Source organism: Calliphora vicina, chromosome 1, assembly GCF_958450345.1.
Source record: "Calliphora vicina chromosome 1, idCalVici1.1, whole genome shotgun sequence".
Taxonomy (NCBI): domain Eukaryota; kingdom Metazoa; phylum Arthropoda; class Insecta; order Diptera; family Calliphoridae; genus Calliphora; species Calliphora vicina.
In genome coordinates, this window is record NC_088780.1 from 94,334,532 (window position 1) to 94,356,640 (window position 22,109).

Genomic DNA, 22,109 nt, shown 5'->3' on the forward strand with positions numbered 1-22,109 from the left:
TCTAGCTATATAAATTGCGTCTTTTTAAATGCGTCAAATTTAGGAATTTGTTTACTTTTCTGACAGCGTCTCTCACAAAAGTAAATAGTTAAACTTGTAGGGCCCTTTTAGCGTTTTTGGTTATTTTTTTTTTGTGGTTTATTTTTGTTTTCTGTAATAATTTTCGTATAACCTCAATCTTGTGTAACTGTTTAGAATATTTAGAATTAGTTTTTAGTTAGACATGAGTGTTTAGTTTATTTTATTATTTCTTTCTTTTTTACTTTTGATTTGTTAATGAAAAATCATGATTTGAAAAATGAATATTTGTTCCCATTTTGTTGTTGCTGTTGTTATTTTCATTCATTAACAAGAGAATTGTTTATCTTGATCATGTGCTTGCTTTTCTTGTTATTTTTTTTGTACATTTCTTTTAAAACGGAAGTGTGCTTCATTTATTTTGTTGTAACAAAAAAAAAACAAAAAAGAAAATTATTTTCTAGCAAAAAAAATTTTTTATTTGAATTTCCAATACAAAAAAGATTCAGATTTCATTGAAACCCCTTTATTTTAGTGGAGATCTCATTTTAAAGCCATATAATTTACAAGATTCGCATTAAAAATTCCTATAATTTGCCAGATTCGATATCACTGTATTTTCGAGAATTGTCTGATCACGTCTTAGTTGTTCAACTTTGATTAGAAATCGGCTAGAGTAACATGGGGTTTCCACATGCAATAAATAAACTTGGAAATAATTATGTACTCAACTGTCAATTTATATTGTCAACACCATATGTTCACGTATGGACCACAGAAACATTAATTCGCACATATATTCCGAAATAATTTTTCAAACTTTAAAAAACTGTAAACTTAGCTTTTTTTCTTTTAAAATAGTATTTTTAATTTGGAAAATGAAAGAAGAACCAAAGTAATATTTTTTAAAAAGATAAATTAAGCAGATAAATTCAAGAAATAAATAAAGAAGATATACATAAATTTCATGAACATAAAAATAAAGTTGAAAAGAAAGTTGTCACGTTATTTCTTATATTAAGAAATAAAAATTACGCGTGAAGACTTGGGAACGATTTCCTTTGCATAGTATTTTATTGTTAATAAAAATATTAGACTTCTTCATAAAAGCAATATCAAAATTATCGAAACTTTTCTAAATATTCAATAAATTGGTCTTAAGAAATTATTATTTTGGTACATATGCGTTTACAAAACAATGGAAACTTAAATTAAATTTTTAGAAAATTGTCTGAACCTCAGTATTTTTTATTACAGCCTCACATCGATGATGTTTTGAACCTTAAAGATTCAATTGTATCCTTTGAAATATTTTAATATTTTTATACCCTTCACCTTCGTGAGAAGACCCCAGATATCTTCGGGATCCAAATCTTCAATAATTCTGTCAGACATGTTTTCGAGAAGTTTGCTATTTAAAATCAGCAAAATCCGTCCATAAATAACGGAGATATGAGCAAAAAACCGGGACAACCTCGATTTTTGACCTATTTTTGATCTATATATGGATTACTAAGTCATTAATATAGACAATATGGATATCTAATGATAGATATTTCAAAGTCCATTGCAACGATGTAGATAAGACTATAGTATGTTGGACCTACAATGGGTTAAAATCGGGAAAAATATTATTTGACCCGAATTTTTTTTTCATTAAAAAATTTTTTTTGTCATAAATTTTTTTTCCAAAAAAAAAAAAATTAAAAAATTAAAAAACAATTTCGAAAAAAAAAAATTTGAAAAACAATTTTAAAAAAAATTAAATTTTGTTTACCTAAAAATATTTAAAAAAAATTATTTTAAAGTATAATTTGGCACAGCCGAATATAGCTCTCTTACTTGTTTTTACCGCATCTGATAAAGTTTCCTTCGTGGTATAATTTTGAGTCCATATTTTGCGATCTACAATTTCCCATAAGAAAGATTAGGGACATATTTTCCTCAGCATTTTATGGATGTATTTTATGATATGAATTGAACACAACCTTGCCCTGAACTGCCCCAAACCTTGACTGGAAGACCCTTTACATTTACATGTCATTTTTTTATATCAAAAACTGTTTCCTTTGTATTGTCACTCACTGTATCGCGAACTCTCCACAATCAGGATCGATTAATTCGTGCCTTGTCATAAATAAATGGCCACATTTACTCTATTGATCCTATTCTGCGGTAAAATTAACATTATCTATATTGAATTTTAGTTTAAAAATTATGTTAAATTTCAAATATTTTATATTTTTAATTTTAATTGAGTTCAATTATCTTTAGTTATCTGTGTTGGCATTTTTAAAAATAAATTCATATGTATATAGAAATTTCAATAACATTCAAATAATCTGTTTTTGTCAACAGTCACGCGCATTATATTTTGAATTTATTTTTTTAATTGTTTATTGTATTGTTTTTATTTAAGCGTGTTTGTTTTCCAGGGACTATCTATCTCTCTCATAAAAAATAATGTCTAAACAATTTCCGTAGTTAGAATAGCAACAGATTTTCAATTAATTTATTTGTCATTCCCATATTACAAACGAAAATTTGTAATATGTTTATTTTATTTATTTGTTTAAGTCTTTTTATAGCCATGACTAAATATACAATGCATTTTACTTAAATGTTTAAGTCACGTTCTTGACTATAAAATGAAAACAATTGTAAACTTCTTATACACACCTTTATTTTCTGCAGTATGTCAACATGTGTAATTAAACCATAAAATTATTATTATTATAAGTAATTATTTAATTGAGAATGTAATAATTTATACAATATTTCTTTTTCTTTTCTTGCAGTTTGTTGGATTTAAATATTTTCGTTGCAAACATTTCGCTTTAACAAAATATAAACAAAGTAAGTACAAAATTTATAACAAAATTAATAACATAATTTTAATATCATATCACAAATATAAAAGAAAATCCCTTAAATTAAAAATCACTCCTTAAAATCACAATGATCTTACAAATCTTGGTTTATGTAAAAATCAAATTACTGTTGTTTATTCTGGGAAAATTGTTGATTTCATTTATGCCCAACTAACTAACCACCACCAACCTACAACCACCATTTTTGTGGGCTTTTTTTCCTTCTATTTCTCGTGTTTTTTTTCTACACTGCCTGCTGGATTTCACATTTTCTTTAAGCCTATCAGGGAAACCTTTTTCTTGTATTTAAATTACAATATAAAAATCGATTTTTCTTTTTCTGTTTTAGTATTTATTTTTAGCTTTTTGGTTACAATTTGCTTGTTTCGTTTAGTTTTTTTGGAATAATGGAAAAATTACCATGTTTTAACGAAAACAGCTGTTGAGTTTTTTTCCTCGTCTCAAATTATTCGTTGCCAAGGCTTCTTTTGCGAAAATAGTAGTGATTTGTCAAAAGTTGTTGTATTTTTTTTTGTATTTCCTGTATCAAGGTTTTTGTTATTTTGTAATTTATATTTAAACTAATGTGTATTTATTTAAGTTTAATTTAACCATGAATTCACAGACTTAAGACAAATAAATGTTAATGTTTGCAGACTCATTTTGGGCATAGTTTTGAAATCTCTGTAATATTTCAGTACTCTTGCTTGAAGAGACATCATTCTTTATATGTATTTAAGAATTAAATTTGTATCTTAATATAACGATTTTAAATCGGGCAACAATATTGTTCAACCTATGGTCTTTACGGTATAGTGTTTTCCAATAATGGCTACTTGATGTTGACAGTCTCTGGCGGCATCTGTCAAATATTTTGTTTATTATTCAGTAACTGATGCATGTTACTCCTTTCAACCTCTACGGAGTCAATTCCTCGCTGTATATTGTGAAAAATATTACTTCAACCATTTTGTAATAGATTTGAATTGAATACAATTTGACATATTTTACTAAGTTATATTGTAATGGATTTCAATTGAAGAAAATAAGGAATTAATTCTGCAAAGAATGTAAGGAATTCTTAAAGGCAGGAAAAGACAAAAATAATTTGTGCTAATGAAATTGTTAAGAGAATATATTCAATTTGAATTTAAAAATTGAATTAAGAATTAATACTTTCGAACCTTGACCTTCAAAAACTTTTATTTGAATAGAATTAATTTATTGTTGTATTCATTCATAATGTTATTTGAATAATTAAAACTTTGTTAATTCAAATTTAATCCAAATTGAATGAAAATATTTTATTTTTTATTTAATTTGTTTTTAATTTTCAACAAAATGAATTGTAAATATTTTCAAAAGCTAATGAATTTGAATTAAAAACAAATTTAATAATTCCATAATAAATTTTTTTTATTAAAAATTATTTGTTAAAGGAATGAAATCCATAGGAATTAAGCCTATGAATTAATTCATAATAATTGGTTTAATGGAATGATTAAAATATCAAAATTGAATTCAGAATTATTTCGAAGCTTTGATTTACTAGTTTCTTTTCCAAAATTTGATATTGTTAGTTCTTAAAGTATTTTTTATGGAGCTAAATTGTAATGGATTTTAATTAAAAAAGCTAATGAATGATTCAATAAACAGTTAATTCTATAAAGAGTGAATTCTTAAAGTAATGAATTCAATAAGTTCGAAGTACATACTAAGGAATTAAGCCTATGAATTAATTCATAATGAATACTTTAATGGAATGAATAAAATATAAAATTAAATTAATAACTAATACTTTTGAAGCTTTGACGAAAGAAAAAATTTTCTTGCATTAGAATGTCATTTTTATTTATTTCGCTATGATACAGATATTTATGTATTGAACATTTGATATTTTGCTTCCTTTTTTTACGTCTTGTCCTATTACTTTGCATGCATATTTAGATAGATTGATAATAATTTAATTTGATTTTAATTTTATTAACATATACATATTTTACTATCCATTATTTTTTTATATTCTTTCTTTACAATAATGAAAACCAACATCCTAACTTAATTATCTTTCATGGTTAAATTCTAGTAAAAATAATTCCACCAAAACGTTTGCTTAGAGTAAAAGTTAATGAAAAATGCTTTAACTTAAATGTTTAATCCTTTTTTTTTTTTGTGGCAACAACATTCTTCGTCTTTAAATAAATTTCCATTTCAATTGCGCATGTGTCATTTTGAAACAGAATTGTGGATTCTTTGTCTGCTTTGCTCTGAACAAAGTTGTTTTGAAGGGGGCCAGTAGTCAACGTCAACCAACCCATTAATAATAATTTCCCTTTGCCCAATTTTAAATTTTATCTCCACAAAACTTTTGTTTTCGATTTATGGCCAAACCAAAACCAGCCAACGCATTGCGTTCAACAAACCATTTAATCTTTTTTCCCCCCATCAACTTTTCATAACATTCTGCTTACTCCTCTTATGCGTCAGAAACTCTTTGTTTAAAACAAAAAATTGTATTATTATTATTTTGCTGCTGCTGTTTGGCTGCGGCTACGAGTCTGCTGGCTGCTGCTGTTACTGTCATTTTAGAAAACAAAAACCATGACTTAAAATGTTTTAACAAAACTGACATTTAGCCATATACACAACAGTATTCATACATATATGGGGTTTGTTGTTAACCATTGCAACAACAACATACACATGTGCACAACAATAAAGTTAAATTAAAATGAATAATGAAAAAAGTTACCCCCACAACTTTATGCAATATTATACTTTGCAGGAGGCAAAGTAAATTAATAAAGTAGACTCAGTAGAACAGCTGACTATTTTTTTTATTTTGGTCTGAACTGTCAATTCACTTGTGGTTGTTGTGGCGAAAAATACAACAAGCCCAAAAGCAAAAACAACAACAGGCAACTTTGACAGCTCAGACCTTAAACCAAAAACAAAATTGCTTGTGGTTTTTGTAAATGTTGTATTTGTTGTAGTACTGTCGCTACTTTATTAATTTACTTTGGCAGGAGGCTTATAGCTGAATTTCTTATTCATATTTTTTTTTTTCCAAATACTTCAAATACTCTCTGTTGATAAGGTTTGTTTGGTATTGAAAATGGTCAATATCGGTTCATGATTTCACCTAGCCCCCATAAAAATGTCTCACCGAAATATTGATTATTCGGCAATGCTCTCTGAAGTACTCTGAAATTATACTGTAAATTATTGCGAAAATCAGGCAATATTTGTTCCTAGACCCCATACTATAGTAAATTTCAGCGTTTTTAACCATTAAAGTTTAATAAATTGGCAGAGCAATGAAAACTTTTACAACATGAAGACCAAAACAAAAAACTATTTTTTTTATTTGGACCTATTGAATATTTGGAAAAGTTTCCATTGTATTGACAACCAAAGTCGTTTTCAAAGTACTTAGTATGGGCAATTTTGGTCCACTTGCAAAGAAAAATTTAGATTTTCTCCCTTAATAAGAAATTGTTGCCAAATCCGGTTAAAATATTTCAGTTTTCTTAACCATTACGAAAGATTTATGAAAACAAGATAATACTTTCGAGCTGACCCTCCTAATTAAAACCAGCTCCTGCTGGTGCCTTTTTTGCCGCAAATAGTGTGTAATAGAATTTCTATTAAAGTTGAAAATCAAAAGACATCCCCTTTTTCAATCAACAAATCTTTAATCATCATCATTATGGCAATATTCAATCAAGTACAGACATTGAAAGTTTTGTGTAGTATTGTGTTGTAGTTTATTTTGTTTTTTCAGGCTTTAACGCCTTTTTTCGCTTTGCTTCGCCTCCAGTTGACATCACTGATTTTACTGTTTCACAATATTCTCTGCTTAAGAAAAAGAAGAAGAAGAAGAGGAATACTCTCATTTATTGTGAGTGTTGCTTGGAATCCTTGCCATTTTAAAGCTGCCATATTTAATTCTTTGGACAGTTTCACGATATCTTTTCTGGCAGCTCTCTGCTACCAACCCATATTTGGCTAAGCAGCAGCTACATTTATTACTGTTTTCTTTTCGTTGTTGTTGGTGTTATTTTTTCATGGTAGACTTTTAACGTTGTTTGTTTGTTTGTTTATTTTCCCTTTTTTCGTGTTGTCCTCATGCTTATTTTTTGTTTTTCCTTTTATGTATGACATCTAATATAAAATATGTACAATGTAAGTAAGTACTTTTTCAACATTTTTTGTTTTGGTATATAGTATAATACTGTACCGTATATATACAGACAAATGTACATAATTTACTTCGTTATATATTTCAGTAATATAACGTGCTTTGTTGCTATACATTCATATATGTTTCTACACATTTATATGAGTATATATGTACTTATTTTTTTTGTGTTAAACATCATTATTATGATTCTTTTTCATTACCTCCATCCATTCATTGCACCACTTCTACACCTACTTCCCTATTTGTTTTGTTTTTGTTGTTGTTATTGCTGTTGTTGTTTTTGTTGGAATAAAGCAAGGTCAATATCCTTAATGTTGTGGAAATTTGTACTTGAATTTGAAATTATATATTTTTAAAAACTCTAACAACTCATTTCCTTATAAAAATTCTATTGAAATGTGTTATTCAACTAATTACAGAACTTAATCATCATTAAAGTAATTTTCCCTTGTTAATACAATTTTTTATAGTTTAACTTTAATGAGAGTTTCAAAAAGATTCACATATTTTTTTTCTTCAAAATAATATAAATTGTGTAGCTTCACAATCGTTATAATTAAGCTCTTACCACCGATTATTATTTTACCTTCCAAAAAATACGATTTGCCAAATTATTCAATATTTAGGATATTTTTCATTAATATTTAGAGTATTTATTAAAGTTTGATCTAAAAGCATTGGTTACACAGCCTATTTTAGATGTGTGGGATTTAGAGTTCCTAATTTCTCAAACTTTTTCCATTCCCGGAAAATAAAAAATCTTGCCATTCCCGCGAATTTTTAATATTATATTAAACCAAAAAAATTAAAAAAAATTAAAAAATACGATTATTTTTGGTTTTCCAATATTGATCAAACATGAATATAAGTGCGGTAATTTAGCGTTATTGTTACACTCATAGTTTTAATTGGTCAAAATTCAATAAAAAAATTTAAAAGCTAAATCTGAAATTCGAAGGAATTTGTTTGCCGCCTAATGTTGATGCGGTGGTGACATATCCGAATGCAAATGAATACCTGAGTATATCTCAATTTCACGATGAGTCACGGCGATCTTGTAATATAAATTCCCACACAAATTGTTGCTAGTTGCTGACACGGCATTCAATTTTCAAAAATAGTAATATTGTATTTAATTGACATCATCAATGACGAAGGATCACACAATTACCCAATTCACAATCGGTGTCATAGCGTTGTAAGTTGTTTGTCATAAATATTTATCGAAACAAAAACGTGTTCTTAAATATTGGAAAAGTTTCCAGTCTTAAAATGCTATTGGTGAAGATCTGAATCTTCATTCTTGGTTACTTCTCTAAATTCAATGGATTCATGAAAAAGTAAGTATTAAAAGATTTTAAACGATAAAGTGAAATCATTCAGATAGTGAGTGAAAAATATCGCCACTTCATTAACCTCATTCTTCTTCCAATTCATATATTTTAATATCCAATAGTATCCGCAACATATTCTTCTTTCTGTATCCGGCTGGTGTTGAATGTCTGCATAGGTCTCGTATATATGGATTTCAATTGATATGAATCAAGCACCTGGAATTTTTTTTTAGAATTCTGCTACATGCATACTTCAATATCGAACCTTGTCAAATCCAACTTAAGCCATTCGCATACACTCCAATACTTTCTAAATAAATGAAGATAAAGTTCAATCTCGTCTCCTCTCCCCGTGTCACTCTCCTCACTACTTAAAATAAATCGAGTCTAAAACAAGTTAGAAAGTATGGTCGGTCAAGCCCGACCATATAATACCCTACACCAAGTAAATGAGTAAAAATATTTTTCTTTTAAAATATCAATAATTTATATTTTTGAGTGATTTTCGGAAGTGGGACCAATTATGGACCGATCACCATAAAATTAGGTCGTGTGATTTATGTCTATATTAAAGTTAACTATGTTGAATTTTGTGTGTATACCAACATTTTTAAGCGATTTATGCACGTCAAAGTGATTTTCGGAAGCGGGTCTATATGGGAGCTATGACTAATTATGGACCGATCGTAACAAAATTTGGTGACATGAATTTTGTATATATAAAACTTATTTGAAGCGAAATTTGTGTAGATACATAGATAAATTAAACATTTATGACCGATAAAGTCCAATTTCGAGGGGACATTTGTATGGGGGCTAGGTGAAATAATGGACCGGTGTCAGCCAGTTTCAATAGACTTGGTCCTTGGGCCGAAAAAGTAATATGTACCAAATTTGATCGAAATATCTTCAAAATTGCGACCTGTACTCTGCGCACAAGGTTTACATGGACAGCCAGCCAGCTAACCAGACGGACGGACGGACATCGTTTAATCGACTCAGAAAGTGATTCCAAGTCGATCGGTATACTTTAAGGTGGGTGTTAGACTAATATTTTTGGGCGTTACACACATCTGCACAAACGCATAATACCCTCCCCACTATGGTGGTGTAGGGTGTAAATACTGTAGTCAAAGTTCAAATATTATTTGAAAACAGTCAATAACCTTTTTTACAACGGAAATTCTCAGTACCATTCATATGTGGTTTATTCATTATACATTTACAGTTCGTTTGTATTTTATCTTTTTAAAATCATTAAGACATAAAATCCACAAAAAGTCTTTGAACGGCCTTCAAAATATGTTTACCATATTTGTGAACGATAAGGAGGAGATTTAATTTGTTGTTTCTTTTTTGTACTTCGTAATTACGTCTTCCTGACTTGAGGCTATTTTAAAAGTAAAGTTCATTGTATATTTACTACCACTTGCTTTTGTTTCACACTTGTTAGTTAATTTTTTTTTCAAGTTCTATTTTTCATTTTGTAGCAATAGCATAAATTCCGTTGAACTGGTTTTACAAAATCCCCAGTAAGTTGTATTTGTAGACTTTACTTTTTATCTCACTTTGACGAGGCCCAATATCATTTGTTGTTTGTAGAAATGGGTTGTCGTCTTCTCTAAAATGATTTATGATTTAATACGAGTTGATATTTGTTTAATTATGATAAATTTATTAAGATTTCCAGTGTTTAACACAATTTCAATGAGATTTTTTTTCTACGTAATGATTTACAACCCCTGCAGTTAAAAAATTTAATAAATTTTCATTATTTATTGTTGTTGTTATTGTTAAAAAGTACATACAAACTGTGTTATTTACTTTAACCCAAAAACTACTACATACCTACTACTATTTCTATGTTTATGTTGTTATTAGTTCCGTTGCTTCTTTTTAACTTGTACTTTTGATAAATTATTGTTTAGAAATAATATAATAATAACAAGTAGTGTTTATATTACCCACAACTACATGCTACATCAATACTTTTGTCTTTGCAACTTGCTTGCTTCCTTTCTGCCTGAAAGGAGAGTCCAATGTGGCACATGATGTCTTGCACGTCGTTCATTAGTTTTTCTATACAATTTCAGAGTTGTATAAACAAGACCAACAACAGCAAAGTACTTTATAACGTTATTGAAAACTTTGTTGAATGAATGGTTGGTTGTTACTTTGGCATATTCGTTTTTTTTATTATTATTTTCTTTAGTTTTACTCTTCTCTATCATTAAAATTGAAAAATGTGTTGGTGAGTTTCTGTGTATGATGGAGTGTGAAGAGCTGGAGTGGCAAAATGAAGCATCAAGGAAGCCTTGCAGAAGGCCTTAAATAATTTATAGATCCATGCTAAACTTAGTTGTTTATGATGCCAGGTCCTTCACACTCCCAGAAAAGGACAATTTCTTATTGAACAAGTAAGAGAACTATATTCCGCTGTGCCGAATCTTATATCTTACCCTTCACCAAATTATACTTCAAAATACAAATTTAAAATATTTTTAGGTAAACAAAATTTATTTTTTTTAATTTTTTGGAAAAATTTTTTTTTTGTCGAATTGTTATTTTAAATTTTTTAAATTTTTTTTCACCAAAAAATTTGGTGAAAAAAAATTAGGGTTAAAAATATTTTTTCCGAATTTGACCCATTGTAGGTCCAACTTACTATGGTCTTATATACGTCGTTGCAAAGGTCTTTGAAATATGTATCTATCATTTGTTATCCATATTGTCTATATTAATGACTTAGTAATCCAGATATAGGTCAAACATAAATCAAAAATCGAGGTTGTCCTGGTTTTTTTCCTCATATCTCTCAGCCATTTGTGGACCGATTTTGCTGATTTTAAATAGGAAACTTCTCGAAAGCATGTCTGAGAGAATTATTGAAGATTTGGATCCCGAAGATATCTGGGGTCTTCAGAAAATTGATTTCAACAGACAGACGGACATGGCTTAATCGACTCCGTAATCTATAAGGATCCAAAATATATATGTATACTTTATAGGGTCGAAAAATTATATTGTGGAAATTACAAACGGAATGACAAACTTATATATCTCACGAAGGTGAAGGGTGTAAAAATAAGTGTGTTGGATGTTTAATATCGTACTACCCGAATGTTTACATACGTACTAGAGAAGCATTGTTAATGTAATATTCACAATGTTGAACTATTTAATGAAAAAGACGTAACAAAATTATATTTATGTTTTATTTGCTTATTTCCCAATAAGCAGCAAAGCCCCAAAAATTCAAGCACTTGAACATTTTGTTAGAATTTGACTTGAATGCAAATCTAATTATGTATTAAACTTGAAAAATTAAATATTTTTTAAACAAAAAACATATACATATGTAGCTTGAATTTATGTTTCCTTTTTACTGGAGAATGCTATTGAAATAAAGTATAATGCAACTGTAATTCAATAATTCAAGACTTGAATTACACTTGATTTCAACTTGAATACCAGTAAAAGTGCTTATTGAGTTTAAATAAAAATGCTTCGATTTAGAAAATACCCAATAAGCAGCAAAACCCCAAAAACTAGAATATTTTGTTGGAATTTGACTTGATTGTAAATGTAAATTTTTAATTATGTAAAATGTAATTATGTATCTTTAAACTTGAAAATATTTTAAAAAATTAAATATTTTTCAATCAAAAAACATGGCTATTGAAATAAAGTGTAATACAATTGCTTGACTATAATTCAAGGCTTGAATTACACTTGCTTTCATCTTGAATTCCACTAAAAATTCTTGTCAGTGTGAAGGTACCTTCAGGAGGCATTCAAAATGCATAAATAATCTAACATAAAATTTCTAACAATGTTTAAAAATGCAGAGAGGTAATGATTTGTATTGGATTGAAATCTCAATTGAGGAAGTAAATTGAAGGCCTGCTGGTCCAACGCCTTTAATTTTTCCCATTTCGCCACTAGTGTTTTAAAAAAAAACTTCAGTTTGTGTTCAGTTTTATCGTTAAAGGCTCATATTTCACATTCCCAGGCGTTTGGTTTTTTTCTTTACTTTATTAATGTTCTCTCTTCACTCACTCACTGCACTAATATTTACTTCTTATTCTTGTATACATTAATCTTGATAAAATGTTTTAAGTTTAAAAAGAGTTTTTCTTTAAAAGAACTTACATTTTAAAATATTTAAAATTTATTAAAAAAAATTGTATGGGACAAGGTTGAAATTCATTATAGGCCGGGTGATTCTATTATTGATTTATAGATGCTATTCTAGTCAAATATATACTTTTGATTTGGTTTTTTCATGGCCCTGCATATAATTGATGTTAAATTTATAAACAAGTTTGAAAAATATGACCGTTATCCTTGAGAATTTCAGATTTTCCTGCTTCCCAATGTTTGATTTCCAACTAAAAGTAATTTAAGAATTATATATCTTATCAAAATACATGTTATGCTGGCAAGTTATTTAAGTGACAACTTAAGTCAACCTTGGAACAGATATCCAACTGCTTCGATCTTGTGCGATGCATCACTAATTTCTTTCATGCATCACTAATTTCTTTCAAAAGCTAACAAAATTTATAAAATTTTTCCATTTTGTATTTATAAAAAGAGCAGCGATAGAAGAGTCCAAAAAAAATGGCCGAGATATAAGCAAAAAACTTCAAATTTTTATAAATTTTTCAATATTTAATAGTTTTAATCATTCCGTTTGTAATTTCTACATTATTCATTTGCGAACCCAAAAAGTTATATATTCTGGTTCGATATAGATAACTGAGTCGAATTTCCCATGTTCATCTGTCCGTCTGTATGTTGAATTCAACTTTCCGTATCCCCCAAATGACTTATATACTTGATTCATACATCAATATATCCGCTATAGACCCGGTTCGGTTGCTATTTAAAATCGAGAAAATCGGCCCACAAATGGTTGAGATATAAGGAAAAAACCAGGACAACCTCGATTTTTTACCTATTTTTAATCTATATCTGGAATACTAAGTCATTAATATAGACAATATGGATATCTAATGGAACTACAATGAGTAAAAATCGGGAAAAATATTTTGTAACTCAAATTTTTAAATTTTTTTTTCACTAATTTTAAAAAATAAAAAAAAAAACAATTTTGAAAAAAAAAATTAAAAATTTTTTTTATTATTTTCTTTTGTTTGCTATTTAAAATGGAAAAAAATGGCTGAGACGTAAGCAAAAACTCACGACTACCTCGATTTTTGAACTATTTTTTATTTATATCTAAATTAGTAAGTCGGGAAAACTATTTTTTAATCCGAGTTATTACCACAGCATTACATATTTATTTCACTCATAGAATTTTTTGCAACAAAAAATATATTCAAACTTTATCTTGGTGAAGGGTACATAATATTCGCCATTGCCGAATATAGATCTCTTACTTGTTTGTTTTATTGAAATTTCCCACTATGAAATCAAAATGGAGGTTACTTAGCCGACCGATTACAACAAACACACTTTATACATATATTTCTGATAAAAAATTCAATGACTTGACTTCTTTTCTTGGTTGATTTCATTTCTTTTCCTTAAAACACAGACATACAATATTTTTCGTGTACACTTTATAGGTTTTTTTTTATTATTATTTTTGATTGTGGTTCAATAACACTTTTTTCATATTGTTTTTGTTTTCTTTTGAAAAACTTTGTATATATTCATTATGTTTACCGTTCATTTGCCTTTTATTCAATACACTTTAACGCAATGCAGCAGTGGTGTATTCCAAAACAACAAGCCGCCAGCCCAGCCACATCAACAGACCATAGCAAACACATGCTCTCGCTCACATGGCCATACATCAAATATTCAGGCACCACCAGCACAGCATAGCACACATGGTTTCTTCAAAAGAAGTAAAAAATAAATCAAGAAGTACCTACTTCTTCATTTCATTATAAATGGACAAAAAAGGGAATCCTCCTTAGCAGAGTCTGTCTCACTTTATGATTATTTTGTTATTGCTGTTGTTGTTGTCAAGACAGCGATTTTTTTCTGTTGTTTTAACATAAAATTCTTAATGTCTGCCCTTTTTTATTAAACATACGACTGCATATAATTGAGGTATTTTGGTATAATCGTTGGTCTGTTTATTCTTTAGTTCTTTCTTGGGTTTTGTCCATTCGTATATAGTGTATTTTTTTAGGTTTAATCTTTTTTGTTTTTTATAGTTAATAGTTTTAATTTAATGCTTTGTTGCTGTTATTATTGTTCACATAAACGTGTTGTTTAGTGGCCATTAATTGCTTGTTTTTTTAACTTTTTGTTAAACTAAACATTTCCAGTGAGTCTTGGTGGTGTGGGCATTTAATGAAGGATTTTATGTTTTTCACTCTTTTTGTTTGTCATATTGTTTCTTACTTTTAAATATGTCCTGTTTTAAGAGTTCAAGGAGTTCTGAACTATTTCAGCAACATGTTTTTAAGTTTATTTTTGTGGTTTCTTTAAATCTACAGATTTTTTGTTGTAGATCTTGTGAAGTGGACGCGATTTCTTAGATGCTAAACATATTTCCTGCTCTAAATGGTTTTTCACTAAGGACTAGGGTTTTGGTTTTCCTGGATAATTTTATTTACCGTGCAATTGGAATCAAAAATTTCACTTCCTTCAAATAAAGCTAATTCCCGTATCTGCAAAATGGTTTCATTCCGGCTTAATGCTTCTACTGTATCCTTAATGGGGTTTAAAACCTCTACAAATATTTCTAAATTTGGAACAAAACATTTTTTTAAGCGGAAATTATCCTATCCTCATTCCGCTTGCTTTTTCTATCGCTAAATTTGAACTACTCCTTGTTCATTATTGAATGAGAGAAATCCTATAAGAAACTAATTCGTCTGATAAATTGTTATTTACATCTCGATTTTCTCACACTTGGGTTTCCATTTCATTCTTTGGAATATATGTTTCTCCTCTCGCCGTATATCAAGCGCATGAGCATTACAACTCTTCTGGTCCTACCATAAATGAGGAGGCGTTGAGGTTACCTGAAACCCAAGTACGGTTTTGCAGCATTTAGATATCATCGGTATAAAGGAGTGTTCTCTTGTAGCATTTGTTAAATCCGTATGGAGAAAAGATTCGATGTTGAATATTCATACGAATAGTTTATGCAGTCGGTTAATGTTTGGACTTCCGAAAAACTCTACAAATACTGTGTTGCACTTAGCGCCGTCCTTCTTGAAACACATGTCGTCATTGTCCATATAGTTCAATACAGAAGATAAAAAATTGGTTACAATTGATCTGAAGCGATCGCCGCACAACTTGCAGCCACAGAAATTTGGTATCAGTCATTAAATAATAAACAACCGATTTGAGAGACGCCACCAAAACGATATGGCCGCAACAGGCTGTCAACATCGAGCCGCCCGTATTGTAAATCATAACAGCAGCTTTTAAAAGTCATCTAAATGAATAGAAATCATAAATTGATCAAATTCTAAATGAGAAAAATATTTTTGATGCACAAATAAACTATTTATGTACTTTCTAAAATCATCTCAGCTTTTCCACTCAAATGTAAACTCAGATAGTGGTAAAAGAAGATTTCGTTTTCATTTTAAATGTTAAATAGAGATGTGGGATTTTATTGTTGATTCAAATATTAATTTCGATCGAAAGGAATTATGTTCAAATTAAGAGGAAAAGCTTTTATATTTTCATGTAAAATAAGCTTTTTACTTTTTTCCATCTACATTTGTCGATGCCAATAAAGAATACCACTGAAATTTTAAAAACCCACATTAAAAATATGGCCATACTAGTTTTTTTTTTGTATACAACAGAAAACGACGAAAAAAGAGACAAGGCTATTTGAGGTTATGTTTTATATTTCAACGATATTTTACTTCTTTAAACATTATATTAAAAGGAGAGAAAACGAAAAAAAATAAAACATTTATATTTATGACAAAGATACATGAGAAAAAGAACACTAATATGCCAGTTTTTAAGTTTATACATGTGAACAATAATTCATACAAAAGTATTTGTAGACTATATAATTTGTGTGTATATACTGGTACACTTTATGACTGTAGTAAATTTACAATGAAAAATTAATGCCGTATCCGCCACACTGACTCAGTCTGAACAAAATATACACACAAAAAAAAATACAAAAAAATGAATATATGAAGGAAGGAAGAAAAACATAGGACAGATAAGCAAGAGGCACAAGTGTGGTAACACAAGTACATATTTTTTAAAAATAAATTTTTGTGTTTTATTTTTCATTTTTCTTAAAATTATGAATGATAATCCATAGCAGAGCCCAGCCATATGCACAATTTTTTGCACATGCTGACAGCCTGAAACAAACAATACAGCAACACAAAGACCCTGATGAAATGTTGATTTTGTAAAAGAATGCAAAAAAATACTACAAGTCAAGCTTGTGGCATATGTTTTAGCACAAACTATGCAGAAAACTTAATTTAAGAAAAGTAAAATTTGTTTCACATTTTAAAAATTGGACCTTAAACCATTACCATTACAAATAAATCTAGAGTCATATAATAACAAAACATTTAAAGTGTTGGGATTAATATTATTTACAATTTTGCTAGTTAATCTCTCTGTAATAGTTAGAGTAGTTAAACTCAAAACTTTACTAAAACCTCGTTAATTTGGCAACATGTTTAAAATTCTATATTTCTACACAAAAGGTTTGATTTAAAATGAAACATTTTCTAAATGTAGAAATCTTTTCATACTTTCAAAAAACAAATATTAAAAAATAAGATTATGCACGATTGATTATAATAATCTTATTTTTTCTATTAATAAAGAGGAATTATTGTTTACTGCACAAGCCATAAGTCCAAATTTGAATCGAACAAAGAATAAGATATATGTATGCCAGCACTCATTAATTTCTCGCCTACACAATTTTAATTAAATTAGAATAGCAAAGTCCACTAAAAATAACAAATATCTTTCAAGAAATTATAAATGACCCAAGTCCCAAGATGGATGGGAACCTAAAAGGGTTCCTAATTTCAGGGAAGTATTAAAAAAATCTATTCATCCTTGAAATTTTGTAATACTAAATCAATATAATTTGTTTCAAATAAAAAGTCTGTTTTGCAACATTATGATTACCAATCCGAATCTCAGTTCGAGATTGTGAGTCGGTAATCCGTTTAATTCCAGCGAGTTTAAAAATTTGGTTGTATAGTTGAATTGTACAATCGGTCCAGGCGTTCTGAGGTTTTAGATATATTGGAAAAGAGTGGCAAATTTTTCTTTCAGTAAAAACTTTAATTGGATTGCTACGAACATTTTAAAAACAATAAGCAAATCTGTGCTGCTGTTTTCCGATTTTAGATAAAACGAAAAAAGTGGGCGTGGTAAATTTTTATTTCAATAAAAACTTACATTGTATTACTACGAACATTTAAAAAAAATTAGCCATATTGCAGCTGTTTTCTGATTTTAGATAAAACGAAAAAAGTGGGCGTGGTATATTTTTCTTTCCGTAAAAACCTAAGTTGGATTATAACGAACGACTGAATAAGAAAATTGTCCAAATCGGTCCAGCCGTTCTCAGCTTATTATAAGATAATACTTTTTTTGGTAGTATGGTTGTGGTTTCTTTCTTTTTGATTCTATTTAAAGAACATGAAGTAAAGAAATTCTGGGAATTTCCCGAAAAAAATTGTTGAGAATTCCTGCTAATTCACAGAAACATTTTTGATAATAACGAACCCTAGAACCAACACAGAACTGGTGGGTTCTACTTCTAACACTTTAAATGAATGGGAAGGACACCTTTTATTCACTCTGTGACAGATCACAGAACTATAGTTTTGGAGATTAATTAATGACCACAAAAATGGATTAAAAATAATTGTTAATAATTGTTTAAGACTTTTGTTTAAAATTCATTGATAAATTGTCAAAAATAATTTGTTCTCTTTTGACATGTCACGGTAGTGACATTAAAATTATTTAAACGGAATTGCCGCAGGGTTTTTTTTAATATTAATAACCCTGTATTTATACATGCAAAGTAAATTGTTGAAAGTTGACAATAACTACGCAATATTATAGAAAATGTCGAAAAATGCTGGGAAATGGGAGCAAGTTACTTGAGTGTTTGCACATGCAAGTAAAGGTTCATATTTGAAATATTAGCAAAGGCCATATACATATACATAAAATATGTTAAAAATAGAATTGTAATTTTACCACAATCTAGTAAATTTTTTAAAAACTTTTTATTGCCAACTCTGTTTATCTTCACTTCTCTTCGAATCGAAAATCACTGTCCAGTTAAATTCACTGGAAAGTACGCTGCATGTGGAATGTTATTAGTGAAAAAGTGTGAAAGTATTGAGTTTTTTGTAAGTCAGAGTGCTATATTCTATCAAGTCTTCTATACACTTCGCCTTAATAGAAAAAACAGTATATAGTTATTTGTAAAAAAATTCTATTCTAAATTTAAAATTTTTTCAAAATAATTTATAAATAAATATAGAAATTCAAATAAATTTATTCTTATGACTTGTAGGAAAATTTATTTGTTTAGTAATAAGTATAATTTTCTGTTGATTAACATTAAATATTTTTATTAACTTTCTTTGAAATCGAAAAACAATTTTAATAAACAATAGAATGAAAAAAAAAACTTAATTGTTTGTTGTTATAAAAATAACAACAAAATGACCTTCAATTGTTTTTACCCTACATACAATATTTATTTTCATTTTATTTTTTTTGTTATTGTACATATATATCTTTTTGTTGTTTTTTTCCTATTTTTTTTTTTGTTAAATAAAAGTAACACAAGTACGTCTCTATTTCGTCTGTCGCGTCTATTGTGTCAGACAACAACATATGATAAAAAGAAACACATTTCGATTGGCAATTTTCACTGTTGCCTGGTTAAATCATACACAAATGTGGAATGAAAAACGAAGAAAAAAAAAAACACATTTTGCTATTGTTTTTATAAAGAAAACAAACATAAATATAATTATTTTTAATTTAATTTACCAAATATAAAATGAAATACACTCAAACGTACACATCTGCTCAAAATAATAGATACACCAAAATTTATTTTTTAAAAACGAAAAAAAATAATGGTATATTGTAAAATTATAAAAAAATTCAGTCGATTTTTATTTATAGTTAAAAGGAGAGTAAAAAACAAAAACAAAATATTTCATAATTAATAATAAATATTATAAAGTAAATTAAATTTCTTAAATTTCGAAAAATTTGGTGCTCATAATAATAGATACATTTTTAAAAATTCTTATTAAACAAAAGCTAATAAATTTTATCTTAAAAAAATTAGTTTATTATTAAAGTAAAGCTAGTATCCAGTATATCCACCTTTGTTTTGTAAAACTTTCTTCACTCTTCTGGGCATACTGGATATCAAGTTCTGACACTTCTCCAATGGAATCTCGTACCATATTTTTTGCGTTTTCTCCCATAAATCGTCTTTATTTTTGAAAACTTCCTTCGAAAGCCTTATCTTTAATTCACTCCACAAGTTTTCTATTGGGTTTAAATCAGGGGATTGGCTGGGCCAGCTTAAAACAGGTACGTTATTCTCCAAGAACCAGTTTTTAACTAATCTTGAACTATGTTTTGGGTCGTTGTCCTGCTGGAATGTCCATATTAATGGCATATTTTCCGATGCATATGGAAGCATTTAGTTTTCCAATATGTCTCTATACCCACTAGCATTCATGGTATCTTCTATTCGGAATATCGGACCAACACCATTCCATGAAAAGCAACCCCAAACCATTATGTTTCCCCCGCCATGTTTTACCGTCTTTTTTGTAAATTTAACGTGGAATTCTTTTCCTTTTGGTCGGCGTACATTTCTTTGGCAGTCGTTTCCAAACAAATTTATTTTTGTTTCGTCGCTCCATAAAATATTTCTCCATTTTTTTTCGCCTTCACACCCGGACCATTGTAAGTGCTCTTTAGCAAATTCTAATCTTGTCTTGATATTTTTTTGGCGCATTAGTGGCACTTTTCTGGCAATTCTTCCCGGCAATTTAGCTTGTAAAAGACGACGACGAACTGTTTGTGGACTGATTTCGTTACATAGCTCCGCAGAAATAGCTTTCGATGATATGAAAGGGTCTTTTTTAACCATAAGGACGATCCGCCTATCTGTTTCTGGACTGGTTTTCTTTGGTCTACCGCGAGTTTCTCTTTTTTGTTTTTTAGATAAAGCATTTTGGACAAAATGTAAAGATCTTCCTATGCTCTTTGCTATTTCCCGTAATGATTTTCCTTGATTTCTCATCGTTTGAACAATTTTTTTCTCATCTTCGGTACAATGATGATTTCGTCCCATTTTCTTCAAAAGAGTCCTATTTTTTATAAAATTGTTGCTAAAATTTAAATTATACTTACTGTTTCACGTAAATAGGAACAAAAAATTGCACAAACAAAAAATTGTATATAAACAAATTACAAATTACTGATGTGTATCTATTTTTATGAGCAAATAATTTTTTGTAATTCAAATAAATTCGTTTTTAAAAATCAACATGAAAGCAAATAGTTGCCAGATTTTTGACTGACATGACATTACCAGATAGAAATTTTAATAATATGATGTATTCTTAACGCTTGCGATGAAATTTTCAATGTTACCGCCATTTAAATTTTTTCCAATTAGGTGTATCTATTATTTTGAGCAGATGTGTATATACTTATGTACTTTTACATAGATATGTATACATACGTCAACTAAATATAGTATTATTATACTACGTAAGACTACGTAATACATAGTCGCGTTAATGAGACTGCAAGTGTTGGCTGAGTTATAGAGAGAGGGTGGGAGCAGGGAGAGATATTAAACATGTGTTGTGGAGATCTATTATTTGATTATAGTTGTTTGTGTGTGTTGCATTTATAAATGGCAAAAACAAACACTTTTACCAAAATACATATTGAAATACAGAGATGGAAAATGGAACTGACAGGCAACATTTTTTATTTTAAGTACAAAGTAAATTAACATAAAGATTTGTTATTAAATAAACCGAATTTTAAATGTTATGAGTTTGAATATTATATTAAAACGTTCCAAAAATGCTATACACTTGGTACACTGGTTCTTTATAATCATACAAAATTTGAAGTTGGTCAAAAATTTTAAATTCGCTTTGACTCATTTTACAATTTAGGCAATTTAATTAATTTTTTGCTCGAATTTTTTCGTTTCGTCCTTATAATAACAAATCTCTTATATTTAATTTTAATCGCATTAAAATTGGACTCAAAATTAAAAGCCTATATATCGATTTACTTATATTTATTATGAAAACTAGAGTTATTCTTTTCCCGCACTTTTTCATTTCCCGGGAAATCGATGTAGACTTTGTCAGAAAGCTAAAAAATGTCTTTGTTTTTAAAATGTAATTGGATACAAATGAAAAAATCCAATACAAATTTAATATAAAAAGAGATAAACTGATTCGATTTCTAATTTTGGTTATATACAAACCTGTCACCATTTGTATCGGAATGGCTTAAATTTTTATTACATTCGTTAGGTTCCAATTCTGATAATTCTCAAAAATATTATTTTTTTTAATTTTAAATTGGCAATGTTAATTAAAACTTGAAGAATAACCAATAATATTAAACAAAATTCAATTCCACGGATGATGG

The 22,109-nt window shown here is 28.5% G+C and overlaps 1 protein-coding gene across 1 annotated transcript in view; it reads left to right on the forward strand.

The window, feature by feature from the left end:
* The first annotated feature begins 2,828 nt into the window (after positions 1-2,828).
* The window catches only part of drn (doctor no), a 34,612-nt gene continuing 15,331 nt past the window's right edge, over positions 2,829-22,109 (forward strand). Inside the window, exon 1 of the mRNA XM_065515157.1 lies at positions 2,829-2,874. The gene's annotated coding sequence lies outside the window, so the exon portion shown is untranslated. The remainder of the gene's footprint in view (positions 2,875-22,109) is intronic.